The sequence below is a fragment of the Anabrus simplex genome, chromosome 1, assembly GCF_040414725.1.
Source record: "Anabrus simplex isolate iqAnaSimp1 chromosome 1, ASM4041472v1, whole genome shotgun sequence".
NCBI lineage: Eukaryota > Metazoa > Arthropoda > Insecta > Orthoptera > Tettigoniidae > Anabrus > Anabrus simplex.
The window spans coordinates 186,303,771-186,320,707 of NC_090265.1; the positions used below are offsets into that span (position 1 = coordinate 186,303,771).

Below are 16,937 nucleotides of genomic sequence, written 5' to 3' on the forward strand. Positions count from 1 at the left end.
AAATTACTCGGGCACTTAGACAACGATAAAAAGGACCGATATTGAGGAGTAATGCCTTTGATTATACGAGCTACCATCTCTTTTTCCGGTACCATGATTTTAAAAACCTCGCAATAAAATTTAAAATCCAAGACATAGGCCAATAGATTTTCATGCAAGAACTGCGTCCTATAACAATGTTTTGGAACCAGACTTTGTAACGCAAGGGACGGAATAAACCTTGCCAAGATTAACTCGTGAAATTCATTAACACTTAAATTACTGCTAGTAGCCTTTGAAATTTCTCTTTTAAGAACACCTTGACAGTTAGGAAATAACAATCTAAAAATCCCCAAAGCATCCATGCTATACACATCAGCCGATTCAGATAATTCTACCAGAAACCGCAGGAATCTGATGGTTTCGTCAATGGAATCTACAGAAAAGGTCATTACATTTTTGAAAAGATCCTTAATAGAATTGGGAGCCGAACATGACCTAATCAACAAATTATCAACCGCAGGACTAAGTCCGCAACAATGAGATGAGGACGGATTAGTGACGGTCTGAGGAGTAATTAACTCATTAGTGGCATCAAGGTTGTTACCTTCATTAGTTTCAATCTCATCACTTAATGACAACTGACCAACCATCTTCATATTAATCATAAAATCGAGTTCAACAGAAACATTAATTACTGAAGTCAACAACGAAGTGCATTGAGACATCAATTCACCTTCAGGTCCAAGAGAAATCAAATCTTGCACCCTGTTAATAAAGTGAGTGGTACGGGCTTTTAATCTTCTCAATTGGTAATCTGATGGACTACACTCTTTTAACTGTTTTACAAACACTAATAATTCGTTAATAGAACTGGACATTCCATGCACTGACTTACCCAAGTCGATGCTCATGTTACCTGGATTTACAGGGGAATCAAGGGAAGCCAGAAGCAAGGTAACATCGCCTTCCATAAAACGAGTGGATACCAAACCCCGAATATCGAGCTCGTACAACAGCTCACCCTTCCTCAGCATTCTTGGCAACAACACGGCACGTGCACTCATTTTGATATGAAACAGAAAACGCCAAGGTTACCACTCAACACAAGCCTGTCTTTCCCTTCACAAGTTTAATTTCCTAGTCTCAATTGACTTATTATTTCAGCCAAGGTGATATCAATGGTCTGACGAAATAGCCAACAGTCACAAGAAACAAGGAAGAAAAATATGCTTTCACAAGGTATCAGAACGTAGCTGTACAGAGAACCACGCTCTGCTACCAAACACACTCTCACAACATAAGTAAAAGTCAGGAGTGTTAGCACGACCTGGGATAAACAAGCAAATTTAAGGAAATACTAACAATTATCCCAACCAAAAGGCCGTCGCTGATTGAGGAAGCACTGGACACAAGAGGCCGAGCGAATCAACTTAAAATAAGCTTAACTAATTGGCTGAAATAATAATTCCTTGATCAATTTCAAGAAAAACTTTAATAATTCAAAACATTCATAATTTACCGACCTCAAAATTACCCTTTTTTGTTTTAAAATTTAATAATACGATAAATACTGAATACTATTCAGATCAATTAAAATAACCCAGTTGAAAATTAAATGTTTACATCAACAATTATTGAATGAAAACAGAAAACCTTTTTAGAATAATAAATAAACGTAGTTCAATTGAAAATATAAGTAATTGAATCAACCATCACAGAATGTACAATGAAAACCTATCTAATGGACTATCTCGGTTTTTCGAAGGTTGCGTGAAAACAGTAAGAAACCACAAGGCACACAATGTCAGAAATCGAAGAAATAATTTAATAACGTGCAATAAAATCCAGAAGTAGGATAAAATAATCCAATATCGGGCAGAGACGATAACTAGAATCGAAAGAGTAAGTCAAACACAGCAGAAATCATCCCAAGCACGCAAGAATTCCAATTCAGATGAATGTCAAGACCACAATAAATTAAGCTGATACTCAAATGTCAGATCCAACACAGCAACGCCCCCATAGCGTTTGCATTCTATTACACAGCTGTGTTATACAAGACGACCACCATGATCAAATGAGAACACGATGTACCGAGTAAGTCATTAGATCAGCTTTCATTTAATCCACTAGTTTTTCCTTTTAATAGCCCGAAATGGCTTAAAAATATTTTAAATAATAAATATTTGTTTATGTTTTAAAACAGGAAATGAAATAAAACCAGGCCTTCAAGGTTATACAATTAATTCGTACCTTTCTTGTCGGAGCTCCTTAAACATAATTATTCATTTCGTGCACGAAACCTAATATAACTGAATGCAGAAGCAAAATTAACATATAATTATCTTCTTAAAATTGAATTGAAACCCCAAACATTTTCACATTACAAGTTGACGACGATGACCTGTTTTAGACTCTAAATTTTTTAAACCACAAATGACGCAAAAATCACTTTTAGAAATTCTCACATATCGTAGACTTAAGTACTCAGCGTCTTAACATCACCAAATAACAGGATTAGTCCCTCAGGTAAAAACAGTCATGACATCAAATGAAGCTACTTACGAGGTCGGTGTTTACGAGAAATTAAATCATTCAAAAAACAAACCACATCTTCGGCACTTATGCCAGATGGAGAATCCATCAGCCGGGATCAAATGTCCACACCATCTTCCCTTCTTGCAAGATAATTTGTATCTTTAAAGCACAACCAGCAGAGATTAGCTCAACGCGTCTTCTAGTTAAAAGCCAAGAATCAGAACAACTGCCCACGTTCATTGTTAGAGCCACCGTTCACGGCCGAGCAAGCTAATCTTTTGGCGGCCAGATAGCAGCACCAACTACTCACTTCGAATTTTTTAGTACAAAATCAACCACTAGATGGCTCACCATCAGCAATTAATGTAAAGGCCATACAGTCACGATTTTCAACGCGCGGAGATGCAGACAAATGATACGAACGCATGAATGTAATGGAGACAACATAGTACCATGGCGAGTAGTTATTCAAACTCCATTACACAGTGGACCCCGTTCTAGCCTTTGTACCACTTTTCAAATTTCGTGGCAGAGCCTGGAATCGAACCCGGGCCTCCGGGGGTGGAAGCTAATCACGCTAACCAGTACACCACAGAGGCGGACCGGAAGAAAAATCAAACGGTGTACATGTATATGTAACGAGTTAAGCCAATTGGTATCAGCAAACATTTATGTATATGTTTGTTTGCGAGCAGACTGCGTGCCGTCGGTGGTTCAGTGGTAGAATGCTCGCCTCCCAAGCGGGCGACCCGGGTTCGAATCCCGGTCGGTGCATAGTTTTTCTACGTCGTTTACTATAATGAATATTCCCACGATTAAGCATGTTATTCATTAATGAGTACTCGAGGCAGTCCGATTATGTAGTGATAAACTGCCACCGATGGAGGCCGGGCTCTCTTTTCGGCTCTCCCACGAAATTTGGAAAAAGGTACGACGACTGCAACCGGCAGAGCTCAGCCTCAGGAGGTCAATTGAATAGAGAGGGGTTCGATTCCCACCTCAGCCATCCTTGAAGTGGTTTGATGTGGCTTCTCCTCCAGGCGAATGCCGGGATGGTACGTAACTTAAAGACTCGGCCACTTCCTTCCCTCTTATTTGCCTGTCCCAATCTTCCGATGCCTTCACTAGGTCCCCGTTCGCACAGCATGTGAGGCCGCCTGGGTGAATTACTGGTCATTCTCCCCAGTTGTACCCCCCGACCAAGGATCTGAAGCACCAGGGCTCTGCCCTTGAGGCGGTAGAGATGGTATCCCTCGCTGAATCCGTGAGAAAAGCCGTCCCTGGATGGTAAACAGAAGATGAATGAATGAATGAATGAATTATTATTTTCATAGAAAATTGCAATTCATGTTATAAACAATCACGTAAAACCACAAGCTGCTTATTACTAGAAGACTTTAAAACATTACCCCTGGTGGGACTCGAACCCACAATCCCCGGTTTAGGAGACCGATGCCTTATCCATTAGGCCACAGGGGCTTGCCGTATCTTGGTACCATCTAGAAGGCTCTTTGTCAGGTAGTAATACGACATGCAGGAGAGAAAAGCTGCTTTAATACAGTGCAGTCGATAAAAAAAGTTTCAACAATGGTAAGGATTGGACAATGGAAGATCCACATATTTATACCGTTCAATACCATGTTAATAGACATGTCGGAAAGCCTAGTAAGTTATATGCGCGGATTTCCGCGGCAATTTGTGAAGTATTTGGTCGTAAATAGCATGGTAAAACTTCAGCTGTGCTCACGCAAGTTTTATTAGTGTTATAAGGAGGTGATGTAGAAGACAGCATGCAAAGCTTACTTTAAATTCGTTTTAGAGAATAGATGTGCCCATTGCCACGAACCCACTTCAACAAGTACATTTCATCATCATCATCATCTGTTTACCCTCCAGGTTCGGTTTTTCCCTCGGACTTAGCGAGGGATCCCACCTCTACCGCCTCAAGGGCAGTGTCCTGGAGCTTCAGACTCTTGGTCGGGGGATACAACTGGGGAATATGACCAGTACCTCGCCCAGGCGGCCTCGCCTGCTATGCTGAACAGGGGCCTTGTGGAGGGATGGGAAGATTGGATGGGACAGGCAAGGAAGAGGGAAGGAAGCGGCCGTGGCCTTAATTTAGGTACCATCCCGGCATTCGCCTGGAGGAGAAGTGGGAAACCACGGAAAACCACTTCCAGGATGGCTGAGGGGGAATCGAACCCACCTCTACTCAGTTGACCTCCCGAGGCTGAGTGGACCCCGTTCCAGCCCTCGTACCACTTTTCAAATTTCGTGCCTCCGGGGGTGGCAGCTAATCACGCTAACCACTACACCACAGAGGCGGACAACAAGTACATTTACCTTTCTAATCTAACGAAGAGTAGCGGACGCCATTTTCCATTGCTGGAATGGCGACACCTATTGCAATTGGCTGTCATAAAATGCGTTGTTACGTCATTGCCATCAATGATTAGAAGCAGTTAGCGTTGCCAACCCGCGAATAAAAAGGCACAAGTAAATATAACCTGAATGTTAAACAAGATATAACATTGAAGAAGAATATTTGTAAATGGAACTAACTTTAATGTAGAGGAAGATACAGTACACTTGCAGCCTTGAAGAATACGTTCAACATCGTTTCCATGGAGAAAGTGGTTTTGGACAGGAATTCGGCGAGGTTTCCAACAAAATGATGCCTTCTCCTGACGAACCCTGGTACCAAGTAACTGCCCTGCTTTAGGTGCCTCCACCTGTTCTCGATATTTTGAGTGTGCACGGCAGGCCTGTCGTTTGGCATGACCCTTCTGCTTCCCCTGTTAACTTTACCACTCTTGCTCGTGTCGACGTACTGAATAGAGTGGCTTACGCGAAGATGCGCAAATCCCTCGTGCTCAAGTCAGTCGTAGGCCGTCCAAAAGTCCGAAATGATAACTGTTCCGAGTGATATCCACTCTTTGATCACTGCCAGCGAAGTCTCTCTGTCTCTTTTCTGCACTGGTATTTCGAAGAAGTTCTTGTGGTTATCCCTCTCAACCCTTCCGAATAACCATTGCCTTCGACATGCCTGCCTCTGTGGTATTTCGATTAGCCGAATTTAGATTCATCAATTTCAAAAACAATGCCGGGTCCACCAATTGTTTTCTTACTAGCGTCAACCCACGCCACAAAACCTCGCGACAAAAGCTGCACCGATCGACGGTTGTTGGCTCAGCAAGACCCAACTTGAGCTTGATAATAGGCTCCAAATGTTGGGTAAGATACAACAAAGGACTGCAAAACAACCCATTTGGTAGAAGTTCAATACAGAGTCACCAAAAAATTATTTTTTCGAGCACTGGCATACCAACCACATTTCCGAACGCCTTGTACTCTCCGACGACATGAAAATGCTATACGATTGAGCTTCTTATTCATTAATAATTTAACCTCACGACCCCACTTTTCACACACTCTGCTATTTCAAAGCAAATCGTGACGTAGATGGAATTGCACTAAATCGTTAAAGTTGTTCTTGTAACTTGTTTTGGTAACATTAATGACGCATCCATTGCACGATGCTATGTCAATAGAATTACATAAGCATTGAGCCATTTTTGATTCTTGTGTCAGGTCGGTTTCTTCCCGAGCTCGGTGTATTTGCCAAAAATGGCTCGTTACTGTTTCACGTGCCGGGCTGAGTGGCTCAGACGGTTAAGGCGCTGACCTTCTAACTCCAATTTGGCAGGTTCGATCCTGGCTCAGTCTGGTGGTATTTGAAGGTGCTCAAATACGACAGCCTCGTGTCGGTAGATTTACTGGCACGTAAAAGAACTCCTGCTATTAAATTCCGGCACCTCGGCGTCTCCGAAGACCGTAAAAATAGTTAGTGGGACGTAAAACAAATAATATTATTATTATTACTGTTTCACGTGGGACGATCCCGTAAATTCGTGATTGCACGAAAGAAGGCAGTTTTCTGTCACGGATGGTCTAACTTTCCACCGGAACGTATTCCTCTTATCTCTTTGACTTGAATAACGTGTGTCGGGTTTTAATAAGATATAAGATGGACTCCATGCACCTAGATGCAGCATTTTTCATCATCATCATCTGTTTACCCTCCAGGTTCGGCTTTTCCCTCGGACTCAGCGAGGGATCCCACCTCTACCGCCTCAAGGGCAGTGTCCTGGAGCTTCAGACTCTTGGTCTGTACCTCGCCCAGGCGGCCTCACCTGCTATGCTGAACAGGGGCCTTGTGGAGGGATGGGAAGATTGGAAGGGATAGACAAGGAAGAGGGAAGGAAGCGGCCGTGGCCTTAAGTTAGGGACCATCCCGGCATTCACCTGGAGGAGAAGTGGGAAACCACGGAAAACCACTTCGAGGATGGCTGAGGTGGGAATCGAACCCACCTCTACTCAGTTGACCTCCCGAGGCTGAGTGGACCCCGTTCCAGCCCTCGTACCACTTTTCAAATTTTCGTGGCAGAGCCGGGAATCGAACCCGGACCTCCGGGGGTGGCAGCTAATCACGCTAACCACTACACCACAGAGGCGGACTGCAGCATTTTCAATGAACTGAATCCTTTTTAAACGTTTCAAGTGGATTACTACCAATCGCCTCACTTTATTGCACGGTGATATTACTTCAGGTAACGACATCGTTTAATCACCTTTTCTATGTAATCATGGTTGTCGATATCCCTTCTTTAACCCACAGTATGAATAATACGTCGATATGGGATCCCTCGCTGAATCCGTGAGAAAAGCCGTCCCAGGAGGGTAAACAGAAGATGACTGAATGAATGAAAAATGGAAAATTGCAGATCATGTTATAAACAGTCCGCCTCTGTGGTGTAGTGGTTAGCGTGATTAGCTGCCACCCCCGGAGGCCCGGGTTCGATTCCCGGCTCTGCCACGAAAATTTGAAAAGTGGTACGAGGGCTGGACCGGGGTCCACTCAGCCTCGGGAGGTCAACTGAGTAGAGGTGGGTTCGATTCCCACCTCAGCCGTCCTGGAAGTGGTTTTCCGTGGTTTCCCACTTCTCCTCCAGGCGATTGCCGGGATGGAACCTAACTTAAGCCCACGGCCGATTCCTTCCCTCTTCCAACCTTCCCATCCCTCCACAAGGACCCTGTTCAGCATGGCAGGTGAGGCCGCCTGGGCGAAGTTGTATCCCTCGACCAAGAGTCTGAAGCTCCAGCACACTGCCCTTGAGGCGGTAGAGGTGGGATCCCTCGCTAAGTCCGAGGGAAAAACCGAACCTAGAGGGTAAACCGATGATGATGATGATGATGATGTAAATAATCACATAAAACCACAAGCTGCTTATTAATAGAAGACTTTAAAACATTACCCCTGGTGGGACTCGAACCCACAATCCCCGGTTTAGGACACCGATGCGTTATCCATTAGGCCACAGGGGCAACCTGGCTAGCATTAGCCACTTCTTCTTTTTTTCTTTCTCTTCTTCTACTTGATCTGTTTACCCTGCAGGGTAGAGTCCTGGAGCGTGAGACTTTGGGTCGGGGGATTCAACTGAGGAGAAGGACCAGTATCTCGCCCGGGCACTCTCACCTGCTGCGCTGAACGGCGGAAGGGAAGAGGGAAGGAAACGGCCGTGGCCTTAAACATCATTTGCCTGGTGGAGAAGTGGGAAAAAACGGTAATCCACATCGAGTATAGTCTAGCTGGGAATAAATACCCCTCTTCACAGCTGACCTCCGGAGGCTGAGAAGACCCCGGTACAGCCCTCGTACCACTTTCCAAATTTCGTGGCAGAGCCTGGAATCAACCCGGGCCTCCGACGGTGGCAGCTGATTACACTACACCACACAGGCTGGTTATTATTAGTATTACTGTTTTCATGGAAAATCACGTAAAACTACAAGCTGCTTATTACTAGACGACTTTAAAAATGTTACCCCTGGTGGGACTCGAACCCACAATCCCCTGTTTAGGAGACCGATGCCTTATCCATTAGGCCACAGGGGCTTGGCGACACACCTTGCTCTCTAGGAGAGATGATTAATACGTAGGGCTCGTTGTCAGGTAGTAATGCGGTATGCAGGAGAGAAAAGCTGTCAGTACAGTCGGTAAAAAAAGTTTCAACAATGCTAAGGAATGGAAAATGGAAGATCCACATATTGAAACCGTTCAACCATGTTAATAGACATGTCGAAAAGCCTAGTAAGCTATATGCGCGGTTTTCCGCACCAATTTGTGAAGTATTTGGTCGTAAGTGGTAAAACTTCAGCCATGCTCTCGCAAGTTGTATAAGATTTATAAGAAGGTGATGTAGAAGAAATCATGCAAAGCTTACTTTAAATTCCTTTTAGACAAGAGATGTGCCCATTGCCATGGCCAGAGAACCACGAACTCATCTCAAGAAGTACATTTACTTTTATAACCTAACGAAGAGTAGCGAACGCCAATTTCCATTGCTGGAATGACTACACCTATTGCTATTGGGTGTCACAAAATGCGTTGTTACGTCATTGCCATTAATGATTAGAAGCGCATAGCGTTGCCAACCCGCGAAGTAAAAATGCACAAGTGAATATAACCTGAATATTAAATAATGTATAACACAGAAGAAAACAGTTTGTAAATGGAACTAACCTTAATGTAGTGGAATATACAGTATACTTGCAGCCTTGAAGAATTCGTGCACCCTCGTTTCCAAGGGGAAAGTTTTTTCAACAGGAATTCGGCGAAGAATCCAACAAAATGATGCCTTCATCTGACGAACCCTGGTACCGAGTAGATGCCGTGCTTTAGGTGCCTCCACCTGTTCTCGATATTTTGAGTGTGCATGGGAGGCCTGTCGTTTGGCATGACCCTGCTGTTTCCCCTGTTAACTTTACCACTCGTGCTCGTGTCGACGAACTGAATAGAGTGGTTTACGCGAAGATGCACAAATCCCTCGTGCTCAAGGCAGTCGTAGGCCTTCCAAAAGTCCGAAATGATGACTGTTCAGGGTGATATCCACTCTTTGATCACTGCCAGCAAAGCCTCTCTGTCTCTTTTCTGCACTGGTATTACGAAGAAGTTCTTGTGGTTATATCTCTCAACCCCTCAGAATAACCACAGGCCTTCGACATGCCTGCCTCTGTGGTATTTCGATTTGCCGAATTTAAATTAATCAATTTCAACAACAATTCCGGGTCCACCAATTTTTTTCTTATTAGCATCAACTCACGCCACACAAACTTCGCGACCAAAGCTGCACCAATCGACGATAGTAGCGTCAGCAAGACCCAATTCGTGCCTGATAATAGGCCCCAATGTTTTAGGTAAGATACACCAAAGGACTGCAAAACAACCTATTGGGTACAAGTTCAATACAGAGTCACCAAAGAAAGTATTTTCTCGAGCACTGGCATACCAACCACATTGCCGACCACGTTGTACTCACCGACGACATGAAAATGCTACACGACTGAGCTTCTAATTCACTAACAATTTACCGGGCGAGTTGACCATGCGATTAGAAGCGCGCGGCTGTGAGCTTGCATCCGGGAGATAGTGGGTTCGAAGCCCACTGTCGGTGGCCCTGATGTTGGTTTTCTGTTGTTTCCCATTTCCACACCAGGCAAATAATGGGGCTGTGCCTTAATTAAGGCTACAGCCGCTTCTTTCCAACTACTAGCCCCTTCCTATCCCATAGTCGCCATAAGACCTATAGGTGCCGGTGTGACGTAAAGCCACTAGCAAAAAATATCACTTATAATTTAACCTCACGGCCACACTTTTCACATACTCTACTATTTCAAAGCATGTCGTGACTTAGATGCAATTGCTTAAATCATTAAAGTTGTTCCTGTAATTAGATGAAAAACTGGTAACATTAATGACGCATCCATCGCACGATGCCATGTAAATTGAATTAAATAGATATTCTGTATCGACAATGGACAGATGCACTGCTGCCTAGAATTGGACACGCTATGTACCAAGAAAAACGTAGTAGGCTTTGCTACGATCAGTCGTTTCATTTTCTGACCACTAATCCACATAAAATGCCCTGGTGTAGTAAGGTGAGACAGAAGGTAATTTTGGTCCAGGGCTCACTACCCTAAGGAATCCAGACCAACGGACTTTTCCATGCCCTACCCTAAACAGTGCAACCAATTGGTGTTTGCTGAGGTAAGTAGACGTCTAAGGCCGATTCGCGGCTCTGACGAGAGACGCTCCCAGACACCCTTTGCTTGCCCTCATATCACTGGTTTTGTCTAGATCTTACCATAACCTATGCAGATCAATTGTCTTGTCCAGCTCCTACCCTAACGAATCCAGATCAATGGTCTTGTCCAGGTCTTACCCTAACCAGTGCAGACCAATGGTGCTTCGTCAGGTAACTAGAGGCCTAAGACCGCTTCGCGGGTCTAACCTGAGGGCTTATGCCCCCAGCCCCCATTGCTTGCCATCTTGTAACTGGTCCGCTGTTTTGCTCAGTGGTGGTCTAGTTCCTACCTACAGTGGTTAGCAGCGTTGCGCTTCGTCGTCGGCGAGTCGTCTGCGAGAAATAAACATAGGACAGTCATACCGCGCGTAGATATTGGCGATGCAAGTGGTAACCATGGTACTAATGTTGCATGAACAACACTGAAGTTTTAATAATAGCATTTTGTGCCCTGTCACAAACGACGCTGGGCGAGGTCGGAAGCTGGAACTCTAGTTAGTCAAGGGAGCTGAACCTAGGGAACAGCGTGACCTTACTATTATCCTCCATATCGTGCAAGAGAGAAGACAAGATGGAGTGAGGCAAAGAAAGCTGCTTGTGTCAGGAGGCGTGGCTAATTTACAGGGTTTTAACCCAAGAACTGTACAATTCTATCAATTCCCTGCTTATTCCACGGATACCAACCCACGGGTTTCGCGGGCTCACCAATTATAATGATAATAATGATCATTCACCATAGGCACAGGAAAACTACATAAGAAGGGCCAATAAACTTAGCATAATTTGCAGTATCCAATGATGGATCAATGTAGTTTATTTCTCGACGCAGTTTTCATGACGCCTCTTGACGACTATGAAAATTTCCACAGATCCAGATGGACAAAGGGGACATTTTAACTCAGAGCTGGGATTCCCCGGAGGATACATTCCCCCCCCCCCCCTTACACGAACCTTTTAAAGCCAATGGTGCATTCGTAATTACTTTAAAAAGCACGATCAGCTCTGGGTGAATACCAATCAGTAAAGAGAGCATAAAGGGAGCTATCAAATGAGTGTCCATTTAGTTCAGACAACCGGCTATTAGCGGAGTGAATAATTGAATGAAGGCGTGGTTACCCTTTCTGGAGCAAAAACCACCCAAAACTATAAAGGAGACAGCAGCTACCCTAAGCTATCGACTTTGTTTCCTGGTGCGGTAGTGACATTCAGTTTGGGGGACTCATTTCCTGTATAATAATAATAATAATAACAATAATAATAATAATAATAATAATAATAATAATAATAGTAATAATAATGATAATACAAATAAATACCTAGAGTATTACCTCCTCTCTCTGGCCAGGAGTTTGAGTTATATACATATATATACATACATACATACATGCATGCATGCATAAATACATACGTCAAAGTTTGCAGGGTTTTGGCGGGCCAATAACGGGGTTACGCCCCCTCTCTGGCCAAGAGATGTGGGCGTGTTGGGGAGATGTACTAGAACTGGGGGTGGGTAAAGGAATGTAACATGTGAAGGAGATGGAAAGGGGAATTCGGCCTTTTGACTATGTTCGTTGCATTGTAATCCGAGTTACCAGAATTCTCCCTTGATATACATCACTGTCATCAGACCCAACTGAGAGGGTGAAATTTTCCGCGCCATTTCCCATTATGCCTTCATTTTCCCACGCTTCACGTGTCACTAAAGACACTTTACGATAACTGACTTCTTTGCTGCCATGATTGTAGCCGTATCGTGAATGACGAAATTTCACCGTTTCAATTGTAACGGTTCAAATCTCGTTGCAAGCATTCATCTGTATTACTATTATTATTTTTAATACCATTATCGTTATTTGTATTATTATTATTATTATTATTATTATTATTATTATTTGTATTATTATTTTATCTGTATTATTATTAGTACTATTATTGTAACTATCATTATTGTTTGATTCAATTCCATAATCTGATTTTGCTGTGTATTAATTCATTATCGCTTGACTCATTGTAGTTAATTTATTGTGTACATATATGTATGTGTAGATTAGCATTTTTTTGCTAGTTGCTTTACGTCGCACCGACACAGATAGGTTTCATGGCGACGATGGGACAGGGAAGAGCTAGGAGTGGGAAGGAAGCGGCCGTGGCCTTAATTATGGTACAGCCCCAGCATTTGCCTGGTGTGAAAATGGGAAACCACGGAAAACCATTTTCAGGGCTGCCGACAGTGGGGTTCGAACCTACTATCTCCTGAATACTGGATACTGGCCGCACTCAAGCGACTGCAGCTATCGAGCTCGGTATATTAGCATTAAAACCATGTAGAGTTAGAGTTGCTGCCTGTTGTCAGATATGGATATGTTTTGTGAAACCTTTTGACATTGCAACATATGGTGTAATACTGTTACAGTAATCGTCGAGTCATCGCCCTGTCCTTGTATGCATTTAGCGATGAGGTCATAATTAGGGAACTCCTAGTTTGCCTGAATGCCTTTGCTGGCAGGACCTAGTGTTTACAGTGCACTATGTCTTCTGGTATAGGCTAGTGCAATTTTGTTACTTTCATAGATATGTCTGTCTTATCCCTGGCTTTGACAATATGAAATTGACTGAAGTATGAACGATGCTAGTAATGCCAATCCTTATGCAGCCAGTCCCTGCTATGAATGGTGTGAAAATGTTGCTCATAGGGCCGGTTGGTGTATGCATTTCAGTGGGCTTGACAGATTGATATGTATTAGCAACTCTGGCTCGGTGAGGAAAGCAACGGGAAACTGCCTCACTCCCCATTTCCCTAGTACGCCTCTTCAGTGATGCCTAGGGCATCCGTGACAGCTGACGACAGAGGTGTTGAGGATCCCACCAGCGGCATCGCTGACGGACTGAACATACATACAGTACATAGTTTGCCTGAGGCTATTTCATCACAGTCTGAAACATTGTAGCTGGGTGGGAGTGACATCATTGCTGTTTTGAGGGATGACGTGGGTGTGACAATTTATGTCTATATAAAGGATATGCATCCTATAGCGGCAGTCAGTTGGATACTTCAGTTGGTTGGAAGGAGTTGAATGGAGAGATTTTCTATGATGTTAATTGGAGTCAATTGGAAGGAGACGGATGGCGAACAGTGATATGGATACGTAACCGTCAGTGACCAAATGGATTATATGTTCGGAGTGTGTTCCGTGTATCTGTTCGGTCGAATTCTTGTGTCAGTTCGGTGACAGCCGAATATTGTGTCGTCGTAACGCAGACTAACAGCTATCAGTGAATTACTTGTAAAAGCGACTGTGAATGTGAATATAATTTTAAGTCATGCTATATCTCGTTTGTGAAACTAAAAGGGTACATCACCGAATTAGGTTTGAGATACCTACAGCTGACACTAACTCAAAAGGATACGTCGTAATATAACTCAAAATGTTGAAGATACTGTTACGTGAACTAGTGAAGGAAAAATTTCTTGTACAACTTTTAAATGTCCGAACAATAGGATTTCAAATTTCTTCCTGTTGTTAGTTCCAAGTTTTATATTATCATTGATATTATCGCAGCAGGTCTCACCCGTTAAAGTCAATATTTAAAGAATACATTTTGCTTCGTATCAAATAATGTCCACAAGGCCCCTGTTCAGCATAGCAGGTGAGGCCGCCTGGGCGAGGTACTGGTCATACTCCCCAGTTGTATCCCCCGACCAAGAGTCTGAAGCTCCAGGACACTGCCCTTGAGGCGGTAGAGGTGGGATCCCTCGCTAAGTCCAAGGGAAAAACCGAACCTGGAGGGTAAACGGATGATGATGATGATGATCAAATACTGTACAATTAATTGTTTCATCTCAAAAGTAGATCAAAAAACCTCACATTTTCATGGGAAAATCAACCTTTAAATGTACTTTTCTCAAAACCTATATGTTATGCTGCCAAATTAAGCTTATGACCTCACACACTATATTCAAGACTCTCATTCTGCTATCCTTGTACTGAGTTGTAGCTGGCGCTTATCAACAATTGTATGTGCAGACAATCAGGTGTCCGCCACTGTGGTGTAGTGGCTAGTGTGATTAGCTGCCACCCCCGGAGGCCCGGGTCCATTCCCTGCTCTTCCATGAAATTTGAAACGTTGTACGAGGGTTGGATCGGGGTCCACTCAGCCTCGGGAGGTCAAATGAGTAGAGGTGGGTTCGATTCCCACATCAGCCATCCTGGAAGTGGTTTTCCTTGGTTTCCAACTTCTCCTCCAGGCAAATGCAGGGATAGTACCTACGGTTGCTTCCTACCCTCTTCCTTGTCTATCCCTTCCATTCATCCCATTCCCCACAAGGCCCCTGTTCAGCATAGCAGGTGAGGCCACCTGGGAGGGTCTCCGGTCGTTCTCCCGTTTTATCCCCCGACCCAATGTCTCACGCTCCAGGACAGTGCCCTTGAGATGGTAGAGATGGGATCCCTCGCTGAGTCCGAGGGAAAAGCCAACCCTGTAGGGTAAACATATTAAGAAGGAGAAGAAGAATATTTTAATATTGTTTCATTTTAATTCTGTTTCATATTTTTAAATCAGTAAGAAAATTCTTGTGGAGGGATGGGAAGATGGCAAGGAAGAGGGAAGGAAGCAGCCGTGGCCTTAAGTTACGTACCATCCCGGCATTTGCCTGGAGGAGAAGTGGGAAACCTCAGAAAACCACTTTCAGGATAGCTGAGGTGAGAATCGAACGCACCTCTACTCAGTTGACCTCACGAGGCTGAGTGGACCCCTTCCAGCCCTCGTACCACATTTCAAATTTCGCGGCAGAGCCGGGAATCGAACCCGGGCCTCCGGGGGTGGCAGCTAATCACGCTAACCACTACACCACAGAGGCGGACGTATGAAAAGTCAAACGGTGTAAATGTATATGCAACGAGTTAAGCCAAGTGGTATCAGCAAACATTTATGTATATGTTTGTTTGCGAGCAGACTGCGTGGCGTCGGTGGTTCAGTGGTAGAATGCTCGCCTCCCAAGCGGGCGACCCGGGTTCGAATCTCGGCCGGTGCATAGTTTTTCTACGTCGTTTACTATAATGAATATTCTCACGATTAAGCATGTTATTTATTAATGAGTACTCGAGGCAGTCCGATTATGTAGTGATAAACTGCCACCGATGGAGGCCGGGCTCTATTTTCGGCTCTCCCACGAAATTTGAAAAAAGGTACGACGACTGAAACCGGCACAGCTTAGCCTCAGGAGGTCAATTGAATAGAGGGGTGTTCGATTCCCACCTCAGCCATCCTTGAAGTGGTTTGATGTGGCTTCTCCTCCAGGTGAATGCCGGGATGGTACGTAACTTAAAGATGCGGCCACTTCCTTCCCTCTTATTTGCCTGTCCCAATCTTCCGATGCCTTCACTAGGCCCCTGTTCGCATAGCATGTGAGGCCGCCTGGGTGAATTACTGGTCATTCTCCCCAGTTGTACCCCCCGACCAAGGATCTGAAGCACCAGGGCTCTGCCCTTGAGGCGGTAGAGATGGGATACCTCGCTGAATCCGTGAGAAAAGCCGTCCCTGGAGGGTAAACAGAAGATGAATGAATGTATGAATTATTATTTTCATGGAAAATTGTAGATCATGTTATAAACAATCACGTAAAACCACAAGCTGCTTATTACTAGAAGACTTTAAAACATTACCCCTGGTGGGACTCGAACCCACAATCCCCGGTTTAGGAGACCGATGCCTTATCCATTAGGCCACAGGGGCTAGCCGAAGTAGGTTACCATCTAGGAGGCTCATTGTCAGGTAGTAATACGGCATGCAGGTGAGAAAAGCTGCTTTAATACAGTGCAGTCGATAAAAAAAAATTCAGCAATGGTAAGGATTGGACAATGGAAGATCCACATATTTATACCGTTCAATACCATGTTAATAGACATGTCGGAAAGGCTAGTAAATTATATGCGCGGTTTGCCGCGGCAATTTGTGAAGTATTTGGTCGTAAATAGCATGGTAAAACTTCAGCCGTGCTCACGCAAGTTTTATTAGTGTTATAAGGAGGTGATGTAGAAGAAAGCATGCAAAGCTTACTTTAAATTCATCGGACTCAGCGAGGGATCCCGCCTCTACCGCCTCAAGGGCAGTGTCTTGGAGATTCAGACTCTTGGTCGGGGGATACAACTGGGGCGAATGACCAGTACCTCGCCCAGGCGGCCTCACCTGCTATGGGGCCTTGTGGAGGGATGTGAAGATTGGAAGGGATAGACAAGGAAGAGGGCAGGAATCGGCCGTGGCCTTAAGTTAGGT

The 16,937-nt window shown here is 44.2% G+C and overlaps 5 non-coding genes across 5 annotated transcripts; 2 read left to right on the plus strand and 3 right to left on the minus strand.

The window, feature by feature from the left end:
* Positions 1 to 3,222: 3,222 nt before the first annotated feature.
* On the plus strand, positions 3,223 to 3,294 carry TRNAG-CCC (transfer RNA glycine (anticodon CCC)). Its single transcript has one exon. It is a non-coding gene; the product is annotated as a tRNA-Gly (tRNA).
* A 632-nt stretch (positions 3,295 to 3,926) lies between these two features.
* Positions 3,927 to 3,999, minus strand: TRNAR-CCU (transfer RNA arginine (anticodon CCU)). Its single transcript has one exon. It is a non-coding gene; the product is annotated as a tRNA-Arg (tRNA).
* Positions 4,000 to 8,400: 4,401 nt separating this feature from the next.
* TRNAR-CCU (transfer RNA arginine (anticodon CCU)) lies at positions 8,401 to 8,473 on the minus strand. The gene has a single exon. It is a non-coding gene; the product is annotated as a tRNA-Arg (tRNA).
* Positions 8,474 to 15,625: 7,152 nt separating this feature from the next.
* Positions 15,626 to 15,696, plus strand: TRNAG-CCC (transfer RNA glycine (anticodon CCC)). Its single transcript has one exon. It is a non-coding gene; the product is annotated as a tRNA-Gly (tRNA).
* Positions 15,697 to 16,324: 628 nt separating this feature from the next.
* On the minus strand, positions 16,325 to 16,397 carry TRNAR-CCU (transfer RNA arginine (anticodon CCU)). The gene has a single exon. It is a non-coding gene; the product is annotated as a tRNA-Arg (tRNA).
* Positions 16,398 to 16,937: the final 540 nt, after the last annotated feature.